The sequence below is a fragment of the Ursus americanus genome, chromosome 26 (genome assembly GCF_024610735.1).
Source record: "Ursus americanus isolate L20-20 chromosome 26, mUrsAme1.1.p, whole genome shotgun sequence".
Taxonomy (NCBI): domain Eukaryota; kingdom Metazoa; phylum Chordata; class Mammalia; order Carnivora; family Ursidae; genus Ursus; species Ursus americanus.
In genome coordinates this window covers 44,110,793-44,124,084 of record NC_142152.1, presented here as the reverse complement: position 1 = coordinate 44,124,084, position 13,292 = coordinate 44,110,793, and the positions used below count along the sequence as shown (strand labels likewise).

The following is a 13,292-nucleotide window of genomic DNA, read 5'->3' as shown; positions in this document are numbered from 1 at the left end:
TTCTTACGAGACACCAGTCACCCTGGATTTGGACCTGAAGTATTTTACCCTCATCCCCCCTTTAAGGCCGGTCTCCAAATAGTCGCCTTCTGAGGGGCTGGGGGGCTGGGTTCACCATGTGAATTTGGGAGGGACACAGTCCCCCGAAAACCTGGTTTCCCACCATTTTCTGGTTCCTGTCACTGTTCTGGGTCTGCTGTGTCTGTTCTTGGGCGGCTCCTCTGGGCCGTCCTGACACCTGCCACTCGAGGAAGCTCCTCGGTCACCCTTTCAGGAAGCCACCCCTTAACCCGCCCACCAGCACCCTGGACGTGCCAGGACACGGAGTTTGGGGCCAGGCAGGCCTTCTCCGGCAATCTCCCAGTGGCGGCCTCTCTTCCAGGGTTCGGTGTCAACCGCGCGAGAACCAGGGACTGCTGTGGCCTCTGCGGGCGCCAGCTGGGCCTCAGGCAGCGTAGCGGCCCTGCCGCACTCCCTTCCTGTGCTGCTTTCATTGCAATTTGGATACAACTACTGACGTCTACACCATTGTTAACCATTTTCAAAACAGATTTTATGTTTTTTTAAAGATTTCTTTTTAGAGGGTGCGTGAGGTGGGGGAGGGGCAGAGGGAGACTCTACAGCAGACACCCGGCTGAGCACAGAGCCTGACGTGGGGCTCGATCTCACAACCCCAAGATCACCACCTGAGCTGAAATCAGGAGTCGGGTGCTTTAACTGTCTGAGCCCGTGAGGTGCCCTGTGAACCATTTTTGTGGGATGTGCGAGGGCCTGCTGTGGGCCTCTCCAGGCACTGAGGACATGACCCCGGTCCTCCTGGAGCTCACCTTCCAGTGCAGGGCCAGCAGGAGACACCTGGTGGTGACAGTGCTGTGGGGAAATAAGGAAACAGGGTGGCAAGGGGTCATCTGTCTGAAGAGCTGACGTGTGAGCGGTCACAGAGCCTGCTGGGCAGAGAGCGGCAGGCCCAGGGCCCCAGGCAGGAAGGAACCTGGGGATCTGCACTACGCCCGGGAGGTCAAGGGAGGGCCCTCTGAGGGAGGGAACACTAGCTTCAGGGCCAGGTGAGGACTTTGGATTTAAACCCAAATGTGACCATCATCCCCACTCCAGGACCGCGCCGGTTTGTCTTAAACTCTGCTGTGGACAGATGCAGACAAAGGGTCATAAGGGCCATCAGGAGGCCAAGCAGTCAGGGGCCAGTGGCTGGGCAGGAGTGAGGTCATACTGGGAACATGTTCTGACACGGGTGTGAGGCAAAGACAAGAGGGGACAACTCAAGTTTTGGCCAGAGCTTCGCGCTAGATGGGGACCAAGTTCTTCTTCTTCTTTTTTTTTTTTTTTTAAAGATTTTATTTATTTATTTGACAGAGAGAGACAGCCAGCGAGAGAGGGAACACAAGCAGGGGGAGTGGGAGAGGAAGAAGCAGGCTCCTAGCGGAGGAGCCTGATGTGGGGCTCGATCCCACAACGCCGGGATCACGCCCTGAGCCGAAGGCAGACGCTTAACCGCTGTGCCACCCAGGCGCCCCGGGGACCAAGTTCTTGACCACGTAGGGCAAACCTGGGGCAGGAAGGTGGTGGGCCCAGGAGGCAGCGAGGTGTGCTGCGTGCTCTTTGTTTGACACGGCACTTGGACAGCCCAGAAGAACGAAAGCTGTACCTTCTGGAGTCATCAAAACAGAGATGACGTTTAAAGCCACAACGAGGTTGCCCAGTAGCAGAAGCAGGGACACTGAGGCCCAGCCTGCCCCTGGCTGTCGAGGCCAGGAAGGGGGAGAAGCCAGAAGAGCCAGGGGTGAAGGTGGGGGATCTGTACACCAAGACCCAGGGCCTGAGTGTGGCAGGGCAGGGGCTGACTGCACTGAGCAAGAGGGAGGCTCTGGGCACCCTGACCCCATCGCAGAGCAGAGGGGACAGACAGCGCTCCAGAGGGCTGCTTCGATGGCCACGAGCTCCCCACTGTGGAGGAACCACTTCATCAACCCCCATCAACGCGGTGCAAACGCAACCTACAGAATCAGAGAAAACAGTTGCACATCGCACACCCGACACGGGTTGAACATCCACAGCATATCAAGAATTCCTACGACTCAATAATACAAAGTCGAATAACTCAAAAAGCTGGCTAAGAACCTGAATGGACGTTTCTGCAAAGACTGTATACAGATGGCCAGTCAACGTACGTGACCAGGGAAACACAAGCCAAAACCGCCATGAGGTATGACCTCACTCCATTAAGACGGCTACTGTTAAAACAGACAGAAAACCACAGATGTTGGCGAGGGTATACGGAAACTGGAGCCTTCCTCTGTTGCTGGTGGAATTATAACATGGTTCAGTCGCTGGGGAAAAAAGTATGGAGGTTGCTCAAGTGATTAAAAATAGAGCTACCACATGACCTACCAGTCCCACTTCCAGGCATTTATCCAGAAGAACGAGAAGCGGTGTAGAGCTACCACATGACCTACCAGTCCCACTTCCAGGCATTTATCCAGAAGAATGAGAAGCAGTGTAGAGCTACCACATGACCTACCAGTCCCACTTCCAGGCATTTATCCAGAAGAACGAGAAGCGGTGTAGAGCTACCACATGACCTACCAGTCCCACTTCCAGGCATTTATCCAGAAGAACGAGAAGCGGTGTCTTGAAGAGGCATTTGCACATACGTCACACTCACGAACACGCTCAGAGCAGCGCAGTGCACAACAGCCGAGGGCCAGGCCACCCGGTGCTCTGGAGGGTGAGGGGTGAACAAGATGCGGTCGGTCCACACGGTGGAACACCACTCAGCCTTACGCAGGAGGCAAACCCAGACCCGGCGACAACACGGATAAACCTGAGGACCCGAGGCTAAATCAAACAAGCCAGACACAAAAAGGAGAAATACCACACGACTTTTTTGTCGGAGGGACCTAGAGTCCTCAGACTCACAGAGACAGAAAGTGCGAGGGTGGGCAGGGGACTGGGCAGCGGTGGCCACCCCAGCCTCTGGCCGGGCCCCGCAGCGCCCTCTGCTGGCGGCGCCTAGCACCGCACCGGCTGGGGAAGCCCTGGGGTCTGGCTCCCTGCGGCCAAGGACAGCAGAGAAGGGGGTCGGAGCTGAGAGGAAAAGGCCACAGGCAAAGGGAGTGTTACAGTCACTTTGGAAAGTGTGATAGTTTCTTACCCAGTTGGACCACCAGCCCCTCCATGACCCAGTAAGACCACCACTCCTGGAGAGATCCTAGAGGAATGGAAACAGGTAGCTATGAAGAGTTGCTCACAACGGCTTTAGTCATAACACGCCCCCCTGAACACTGTGCACACGCCCACCAGTCGGAGAATGACTAAATCGGTGTGTTTATGCAACGGAAAATAAAAGAACAAGTCACGGAGGACACGACCCACGAATGGGCCCGTGGAGCATTACACGAGGGTGCACGCTGCAGGCTTCTCTCAACCTGCACAGCAGTCCCCACTCGTCCCCAGTGAGACGGGCCAGTCCCTCGGCCATCATGCAGACCTGCGCCCTTCCCTGCAGGTGAACTAGAGCTCAGACGCTTCTCGCAGGGAGCAAGGAACCTCCAAGTGAGAGCTGTGCCAGAGCAGAAGAGGGACACGGAAAGCCGGGCGGCGTCTGGGTCTTACCTGATACCACCCTCACGTCAAGTCATTCACAGCCAACCTGAACTGATACTCAAGCCACAGCACTTGTCTCTGTCCGAGGTGCTTATAAATATGCTCCCCAAAAAGTCGGAGCAAGTTCTGTTTTGTTATAATTTCTCATCAGTGTTTCCAACTGTACTTTTGTTTGCGTCTATGAGGCATCCGTACTAAGAGTAGTTCGCAAGCCGGCACGTAGACGCGCCTCAAGGGCTGCCTGCAGTTCTAAGAGAGACCGCCAGAGGGCGGTGCTTCCCGCCGACCGTTCCCAATCCACGAGGGAAACCAGCTCGCTCCACCTGCCGGGCTGAGACCCAAGCAGCACAGCGGGACAGACGACTAAAGCAAGGGTATTTTACGGAAGACAGGATATGCCACTTCCTAATTACAGGTCTTCAAAAGCACGGCCTCATTTAACACCCCCTCGTCCCAGCCCACTGTCGTTCATCACGGTGCCACTTCTCTGAGGTTAGAGTGACATTTCTCTTTGGCTTAAAAAAAAAAATCTTTTCAAGTTGATGTCCTGAAGTGATTGTTCCAACACAAAAGCGAAGCACTACAGAGGCAGGGAACAATCCAGAACATGCCTGCAGGCAGGTCACTATTTTCTGCACCACTTCCCCACGTGCTATGCGGTTAACTAGCTCCATGGCGGTAGGCCAGTCTCCTAGTGAGCCTGACTTGCTGGCGGGGCCGGGTCAGCGTCTTTCATACTCCTTAACACAGGGTGGGTAGCTCCAGGGTGGAGAGAAAAGATGCTTCCGAACACTTACGTCCTTGACTGACTCAGGAGAGCCAGAATAAATAGACCAGGAGCAAATATTCACGACCACACGAATCTAGGATTGATCTAGGATATATCCATTTGCCTTGGTCTCTTCTCGTGATTTTTAATATTCTTTCTTCAACTTAGCACTTCCTTATGTATTCTTTTACTTTTTTTTTTTTTTTTTAGTACATACTGTATCAAACAGGAATTACTTTTGGCAAGTTGTGACACAAACTGAAATCAACAGAATCTTTGAAAAGCTAATGTCTCTCACAAACAAGAAGTCTGGAGGTAGGCGGTCCAGTGGGATGGCCCCACGTCTGATAGGAAGCCGGGTTCTGTCACTGTTTGTGGTGGCTTCCACATCCAGGCACTCTCAAGGCTGAAGATCACTGCTGAAGCGCCAGCCGTCAGGCCTGCATTCCAGGAAAGCAGGAGGAAGAAACCCAAAAGGGCCCATGTCTCCCATCCCAGATGGCAGAGACCATTATCTAGAATGTATCCCTCCACATGTTCCCTTGGTTCATCTCACCCAGGCGTGCGTAAGCACAAACCCACACCCACGTGTGCACCTGTACATGGCATTTTCCGTTACTCATTTTGCAAATGAGGTATTATGCACAATTCTGCCTCTTTCTTTTCCCACTGGCCATACCTTGTGGATATCCCTGCAGGTTAACGGCTGTAACTCTCACCCCATTCCTTTCATGGTGGCACGCTCCCCCTTGATGTCAACAGTCCCCCGATGGGCATTCACTACTCCCGGTATTCCACCATGACGCTGTGAAGTCAAAGAGGGGCCTGTTTTTAATTTTCAGACACTGGCAGACTGATTTCCAAAAAAGCTACACCTCTTCCTATTCTACCAGCTCCGTGCGAGTGATTCTTCCTTCCACCTCTCCATCAACAACAAACGATAGTCTTTTGACAATCTTGCCAGCCAGTCCATGCGTACACAGCTGATTTCTAGTTCCCTTACTACTAAAGAATTTGGGCATTTGCGTGCTTCTTAGCCATTAGCATTTGCTCTCCCAAGGACTCTCTATTCATGTAATTGTCCTGTTTTTCTGTTTGTTGCTTTTTTTGACAATTCTTTAAAGTTTCTTCATATATGTATTAACCCTTTGTCATCTACATCACAAATATTATTCAATCTATCCATTGATTGGTTATGATATCTTTCCATACAATGTTTTTTTATGCTTAAATACATTTTTATCTTCTTGAATAGCTTCTGGTCTTGCAAGCTGGGTTAATGAGGGTTCCCCTACATCTATAGTGGCATTCTATCCTTGGGCATTTATTCACCCATAAAATTTTAAGACATCTTTATCCAATTCCAAAAATATACCTCCTTTGGACTCTAACTGGAATTGTATTACATTTGCATACTAACTCGATATTTTTTATGGTGTAAAAATCTTCCTAAGTATGTTTTCACATCTCTTCAGATTTCCACAAAATCTGTTTTCTTCATGAGTCCTACACCTTTATTCTGAAACTTTTTTTTTTTTTTTTTACCATATACATGAAATATTTGATAGGCTCTTACCACCGCAGTGGAGAAAGCGAGTGACTTTTGTATCTTTAGCTTGTATCCAGAAGCCTTACCTAGGCTCGCCGCGCCTGTCTGCATGAACAATGTGGTTTGTGCCAAACTGGGAGTCTGGAGATCCGGTACATGCTGGCCAGAGGCTGCCTCTGTGAGCAGCCTCCAGTAACGCCCTTGGGCACTGAGACTCTGATGAGCTTCCCAGGTAGACACCACTTCACAGGTGCCGTGACAACACATTTGACACGTGTGCAGTGGGAGAGGACTCAGAGGCTTGCATCTGCTTTTCCTGGACTTCAGCCACCTGCCTATGCCCTCTGCTGATTTTACTCTGTGTCCTTTCTCGGCTCTGAGGACAACTATACATTGAGTCCTGTGAGTCCTTCTAGTAAAAGACCAAACCCGACACATCGTATCAGCAAAAGCAGCTTTACCTCTTGTCTCGTGTTATACCACTTATTTTATCGTTCTAGAGTCTTGCTGTACTTGCTAGAACTTTCAAGTCATTGTAAGCAGTTGTGATAGTGGACATACCTAACTCTAACTGACATAGTTCCAACGTATTGCTATTTAAGAGAACTTCTGCTATTGGGTTTGGTTTTCATCACTTTTTTTTCTACAGAGCACATGCGTGCTTGTGCACAAGGAGCAGAGGGGCAGAGGGAGAGGAAGAGAATCTCAAGCAGGCTCCACACCCAGTGCGGAGCAGACATGGGGCTCGATGTCACCACCCTGAGATCATGACCTGAACTGAAATCCAGAGTCAGATGCTTAACTGAGCCACCCAGGAGCCCCAAAGTTTTCATTACTTTTAAGTAAAACTGGTCCCTCAACAGCACACGTCAAGTATCAGTCACCCTGTGTATTAGCTAAGTACCTGCACTGGGTACAGACTGCGGCGAGCTCTCCAGCCTGCAAATCACTACCGAGATTACAGCCATGCGTCATCAGTGACCATCTGGCGCTTCTTTCAAAGGCCGTGGGTCATGGTCACGGCGCATGTTACTCAGTTCCCACACGGCCGGCAAAGTCGGTAGCTGCGCCGTCTTCCGTGACGAACACACTTGCTGTTTTACCAAAGTGTATCCGCGAAGCCAGGACTTGGCCAGCAAAGGCGAGAGCCGCGAGGATCGGGACATGTTAACCCTGGAGGTCACACTCGGATGCCACAGCAGTGGGGTCCCAGAGGAGAGCACCGCAGAGGGGAGGGGCATGGACACGAGCAGCCAGAGGAGCCTGGCCGGGCTGAGTCTAGAAGGATGACGTCCTGAGGCAGGGACGCCGCGAAGACTTCACGCTGAAGGAGCCCTCGGAGACGCTTGCCATCGCGCCAAGTGCAGAGACCACGCTGGAAGCTGATCTCAACCCTGGAGGGACAGTGACAAGTGACAGAGGCCTGGAAAGATGCTCGCCGCACATCCTAGGTTGCACCATGGGACAGGGAAGTGCAGCTACTGGCAAGTTTTTCACAAAGAGATGAAACAATTATCAGTATTTCTACTCTTTCAAATTAGTGTACTGAGTAGTTTTACTATTCTTTTCTCATTCTCTATATTTATAACTGGCAGTGAGGGTCTTCATTATTTTGACAAGACCTTTCAAGGTTCTGGAACAATCTGCCCTTGCTCTGCGGCTCCAGCTCGCGCCACCCGTGGTCCCACCCGCCACGGAAGCAGGAGTTGCCTGGAGCTTCCCCTCTTCTGTTCTACTGCACTGTCTTCCCTCAAAGGGGGAACGGACGCTCAAGCTCCTAACGGCTTCTTCAGGCCCCGACTCCCCATCGTGTCGTGCTGCACTTGGGGGACTGTTCCTGGCATGAAGCTGTGCTTACACTCCTGGACTAGGCCTTGCTTCGTCAGTTACTTTTTTGAACATCACTGGATTCTGTTTGCTAAGAATTTAGTTTTTTCCATCTTTATTTTATAAATGGGCATCGTGTGGTTTTCTACTGCTGTTCTGTTGAAGATCTTGAATCTAGCACTAGCTTCTTAAAATGAGTGGAAGGTACCTTCTCTTGTGGCTTGGGATAGGCTACCCAGCGTCTGTTCTCTAGAGGCTGTGAACCCAGCTGCAGCCAGGCCCCTTTTTAGTGGCGGAATTTTAACGCATGTAGCCTGTTCTGTTCCATTTCTTATTTTCTCTTAGACTTGCGAAAAGCTGATCTATTTGTACGGAACCAGATTTTGGATCTATTTATCCCGATTTTTTTTAATGATTTTTTATTATGTTATGTTAGTCACCATACAGTACATCCCCGGTTTCCGATGTAAAGTTCGATGATTCATTAGTTGCGTGTAACACCCAGTGCACCATGCAATACGTGCCCTCCTTACTACCCATCACCGGTCTATCCCATTCCCCCATCCCTCTCCCCTCTGAAGCCCTCAGTTTGTTTCTCAGAGTCCATAGTCTCTGTTTCATTCCCCCTTCTGATTACCCCCCCTCTTTATCCCTGTCTTCCCCTACCGATCATCTTAGTTCTTATGTTCCGTAGATGAGAGAAATCATATATTTGTCTTTCTCTGCTTGACTTATTTCACTTAGCATTATCTCCTCCAGTGCCGTCCATGTTGCAGCAAATGTTGAGAATTCTTTATTTCTGATAGCTGAGTGATATTCCATTGTATATATGAACCACAACTTCTTAATCCAGTCATCTGTTGAAGGGCATCTCGGCTCCTTCCACGATTTAGCTATTGTGGACAATGCTGCTATGAACATTGGGGTGCATATGGCCCTTCTCTTCACTACGTCTGTATCTTTGGGGTAAACACCCAGTAGTGCAATGGCTGGGTCATAGGGTAGCTCAATTTTTAACTTTTTAAGGGACCTCCACACTGTTTTCCAGAGTGGCTGTACCAACTTGCATTCCCACCAACAATGTAGGAGGGATCCCCTTTCTCCACATCCTCTTCAACAATTGTTGTCTCTTGCCTTGTCTATTTTTGCCATTCTAACTGGCGTAAGGTGGTATCTCAGTGTGGTTTTGATTTGAATTTCCCTGATGGCTAATGATTTTGAACATTTTTTCATGTGTCTGTTAGTCATTTGTATGTCTTCATTGGAAAAGTGTCTGTTCATATCTTCTGCCCATTTTTTGATTTCTTTGTTTCTCGTGTATTGAGTTTGAGAAGTTCTTTGTAAATCTGGAAAAAAGACAGTCTCTTCAATAAATGGTGCTGGGAAAATTGGACAGCTACATGCAAAAGAATGAAATTTGACCAATCTCTCACACCATACACAAAAATAAACTCCAAATGGATGAAAGACCTCGATGTGAGACAGGAATCCATCAAAATCCTAGAGGAGAACATAGGCGGCAACCTCTACAACATCGGCCAAAGCAACCTTTTTCATGACACATCTCCAAAGGCAAGAGAAAGAAAAGATAAAATGAACTTATGGGACTTCATCAGGATAAAAAGCTTCTGCACAGCCAAGGAAACAGTCAAAAAAACTAAGAGGCAGCCTACGGAATGGGAGAATATATTTGCAAATGACGCTACAGATAAAAGACTGGTATCCTGATTAATTTCTATTTTCTGATTTTTTAATCCTCCATGTTTCTCTTCCCCGTAACTGTTTTTCTCTAATTGCTTAAGAATACTCAGTTCCTGGGGCGCCTGGGTGGCACAGCGGTTAAGCGTCTGCCTTCGGCTCAGGGCGTGATCCCGGCATTCTGGGATCGAGCCCCACATCAGGCTCCTCCGCTATGAGCCTGCTTCTTCCTCTCCCACTCCCCCTGCTGTGTTCCCTCTCTCACTGGCTGTCTCTATCTCTGTCGAATAAATAAATAAAATCTTTAAAAAAAAAAAAAAAAGAATACTCAGTTCCTTTACTTTACGTCTGAGCAGCACACGGGTTTTCGTATGCTTTCATTGCCTTCTTGATAGTCTGTAATTGTTCTTTTAATTTCCTCTTTGACCTAAGAGTTATCTAAGTGTGGTGTCTTTGCCTGCCTTTACTTTCTACTTCATGGCTTCGGTGTTTCTGTTAGACAGCACGGAGCTGGGCTTATTTTTCAGCCCTATTTGACAGTCTGTCTTTTGGTGGGAAAATTTGCTCTCTGTAATAACTAACATATTTGCCTTTGTTCCCCTTACCTTTATGTTTATTACTTTATGTTCATTATGCACAATTGTTCCTCTCTCCTCCTTATCTCCTTAAGTGCAACTAACTTGCTGTATCTCTCCCATTTGTTGGAAATTCTGACTCAGGGCTCTGTCCCTTCACCATACCCGTGATCACGGCTGCCATGTGAAGACCAGTTTCCAAGTATTTCCCACACCGTGTTTTCTCCCCTCTATACCCTTAATGAACCTCCACTCCACCCTATGCCCCACGAGACCTACGGAACATTCATTTAAATGATGTGATCCTTATTTTGCAAAAAAATATAAGGAATGGACAGGAGGGGAGAACAGAAACCACTGAGAAGCCAGTTAGGAAGTTATCAGTCGGTGGCCAAGACGGTGGCCATGGAGACGGTGACGCGTGGTAGATTTTCGGACGTGTTTTGGAAACTTAAATCTGCAAGGCTTCTATGTGGAATAAGTGAAAATATAAAACAGCTCAGCCCACATGTGTGACCTGCTGCATCGCAGACCTGTCCCGCCACCCAGACCCCTCCCCTGACCACGGGCACCTCCTGGCTTCTCACAGGTTACTCAACAAGTGCTTCCCCTGCTCCAATTCTGTTCTTTCTTCTCCTGGCAGATACCACCAACCCAGTTACTTAACAAGCCCTGAAAGCCACCCCAGAAGACTGTTCACCACTCACTGCTAGCCAGTAACCTAAAAATTAAAAAAAATTTTTTTTCACAATTTTTTTATCTGAGCAAGAGCACGAGCTGGGGGAGGCACACAGGGAGAAGCAGGTCCCCTGCTGAGCAGGGAGCCCAATGTGGGACTCAATTCCAGGACCCTGAGATCATGACCTGAGCCTAAGGCAGATGCTTACCCGACTGAGCCACCAGGTGCCCCTCAGAAACCTATTCTATCAAGTCTGCCTCCCCCAGGGTTTTGAAAATCCACTCTTCTCTCCCTAGCTCCACAGGCTGAATTCAGGCCAGGTCGCTGCTTGCCTCCCTCCCAGAAGGCACCCCCTCCTCCTGCCCTGCTACCTGTTCTGCCCATCTGGCCTGTGGAATAGAATACAGGAACGTTGGTTAGCGTGGAGTTAGAATGGCATCAGGAGTCCGGTAAGGGGCAGCGCTCCCGCCACGCACTGACCACTGCAGACCCAACAGGAAGACACACCTCTTGCTCATGGATACTGTGTTACCATCCCAGCAAGAGGAAGGAAGTTTTCCTCCTCCCCTGGCAACAGCCCAGCCAATGACAGACAGTCACGGCTCAGCCAATGGGAAAGAGTCCCACCCAGCCCATGAGAGACTATCATGGCCCAGCCAAAGGGAGACGTCTCAGCTCAGCCAATGAGAGACTGCCACAGTCCAGCCAATGAGAAGCCTCTATACTTTGAGCTCCCAGTTTACTCCAATAGACTTTCAGTTTACATCAGCCCCACCTCCGCCCATAAAAGGGCCTCCTGGGCTTCGTTCTCAGGACGTGCCTGTGTGTGGTTTTCCGTAGCTCGCTTGTCCTGGGTTGATATTCTCGGTCTTTCCCACATAACTCCATCCTCTGCTGGTGAAATAATGGGCAATTTTGTTTTCAAGGTCAACAGGTCTCATCACCTTCTGCTCCTACTGTTTCCGAGCTCTTCCTCATCCCTGAAGCCAGAACGGCCTACAGCTCAGATGTGATGTCATTGCCCTTCTGGGATCTGCCCCTGCGATGAAATCCCACGCTTCTAACCTGGCCACCGTCTACTGACATTACTTCACACAGAAACCCAACCTGATCCAGCTTATGAAAGCAGACTCTATTATGAGGCTCCTGGACCGCAGGATGGAATCCACCCAGGGGCAGGACTGCGGCTAGAACCAACGACTCAAATGTCCATCAAGCCCCCTGCTCCTCCTGCCCCTGCTTCTCTGGACACGGCGGCTTCAGCCGTCATTCTGTCCTTCTCAGCACAGCTCCACACGTACTGGTTTCAGCCAAAAGAGGGAAGAAGGGAGAGAGAAGGGAGTAGGGCCTGACACTCTAATGTCCAATTTAAAAACCGCACTGGTCCGGTGGCGGCAGGTACCATATTCCGGATCAGTACGGGCTCCACCGTAGAGGTAAGACGTAAGAGGAGAAGCAATCCTCAGAATGGGGGGTTCAGTATCCGGAGTTCTCAGAACGGAGGGCGTGGTGGTAATGAGCAGACAAAACACTAAATGCTCCCTGCTTCTTCAGTCTCCTCTCTGGCCAGTTTTCCTCCCTTTGATTCTAGGCCCCAGCCTAGGCCATTTTTCCTCTAACAGGCAGGTTCTCAGCAGGGCTCCAAAGCTCTGTGCGTGCCCCAGCCTCCTTTGCCACCTGACACTCCACCCCTACTCCCCACCCCCCCCCCCCACCCCCCCGCCCAGAGCTCAGCTGAAATGCCTTACCTCTGGAAACTTCGAAGCAAACCTCCCCACACACCCCACCTCCTCTAGGTCAAGGCCGGGCTCTCCAGAAGACTTCCCGCTGCACCATCTACCTCTAGGACAGCACAGATCACATCCCTTCTCAATGGTCTGTTCATCTGCCTCCCCCCGATATGGTGGGTTCTTCTAGTCAGAAAGCTGCTTATTTCTGTTCCAGCTCTAGCACTCCATACCTGGGACCAGTAGGTACTCAACTGTTTAGAAAGTTGTTCTTTCCTAACATTATTTATGTTGATAATGATTTATTTCTGCACTTCACTGTGAAGTGGTAATTCTAACAGTATTTCAAACTTTTTGATTATTATTGTATTTGTTATTGTGATCTACGATCAGTGCTCATGACTAGCTAAAAGCTCATGATGGTTAGCATTTTTTAGCAATGAAGTATTTTTTTTTAAAGATTTTATTTATTTATTTGACAGAGAGAGAGACAGCCAGCGAGAGAGGGAACACAAGCAGGGGGAGTGGGAGAGGAAGAAGCAGGCTCCTAGCAGAGGAGCCTGATGTGGGGCTCGGTCCCATAACGCTGGGATCACGCCCTGAGCCGAAGGCAGACGCTTAAAGACTGAGCCACACAGGCGCCCCTAGCAATGAAGTATTTTTAAAGTGAGGTATGACATGATTTTCTTAAACACAATGCTATTGTACTATGGACTTCACCATAAATGAAAAATGACTAAATGAAATATTAAAATGAAAAAACTTTACTGTTCAAAATAAACCACTAGAAAATGTCAAGGCAAGCCAGATTGGGAGAAAATACTTGCACTACACATCACTGACAAAG

The 13,292-nt window shown here is 49.5% G+C and overlaps 1 protein-coding gene across 1 annotated transcript in view; it reads right to left on the bottom strand.

Moving 5' to 3' along the window:
• Window positions 1-4,572: 4,572 nt before the first annotated feature.
• Window positions 4,573-13,292, bottom strand: part of TDRD9 (tudor domain containing 9) — a 121,553-nt gene continuing 112,833 nt past the window's right edge. The window contains exon 37 of the mRNA XM_087856292.1: window positions 4,573-9,112. The gene's annotated coding sequence lies outside the window, so the exon portion shown is untranslated. The remainder of the gene's footprint in view (window positions 9,113-13,292) is intronic.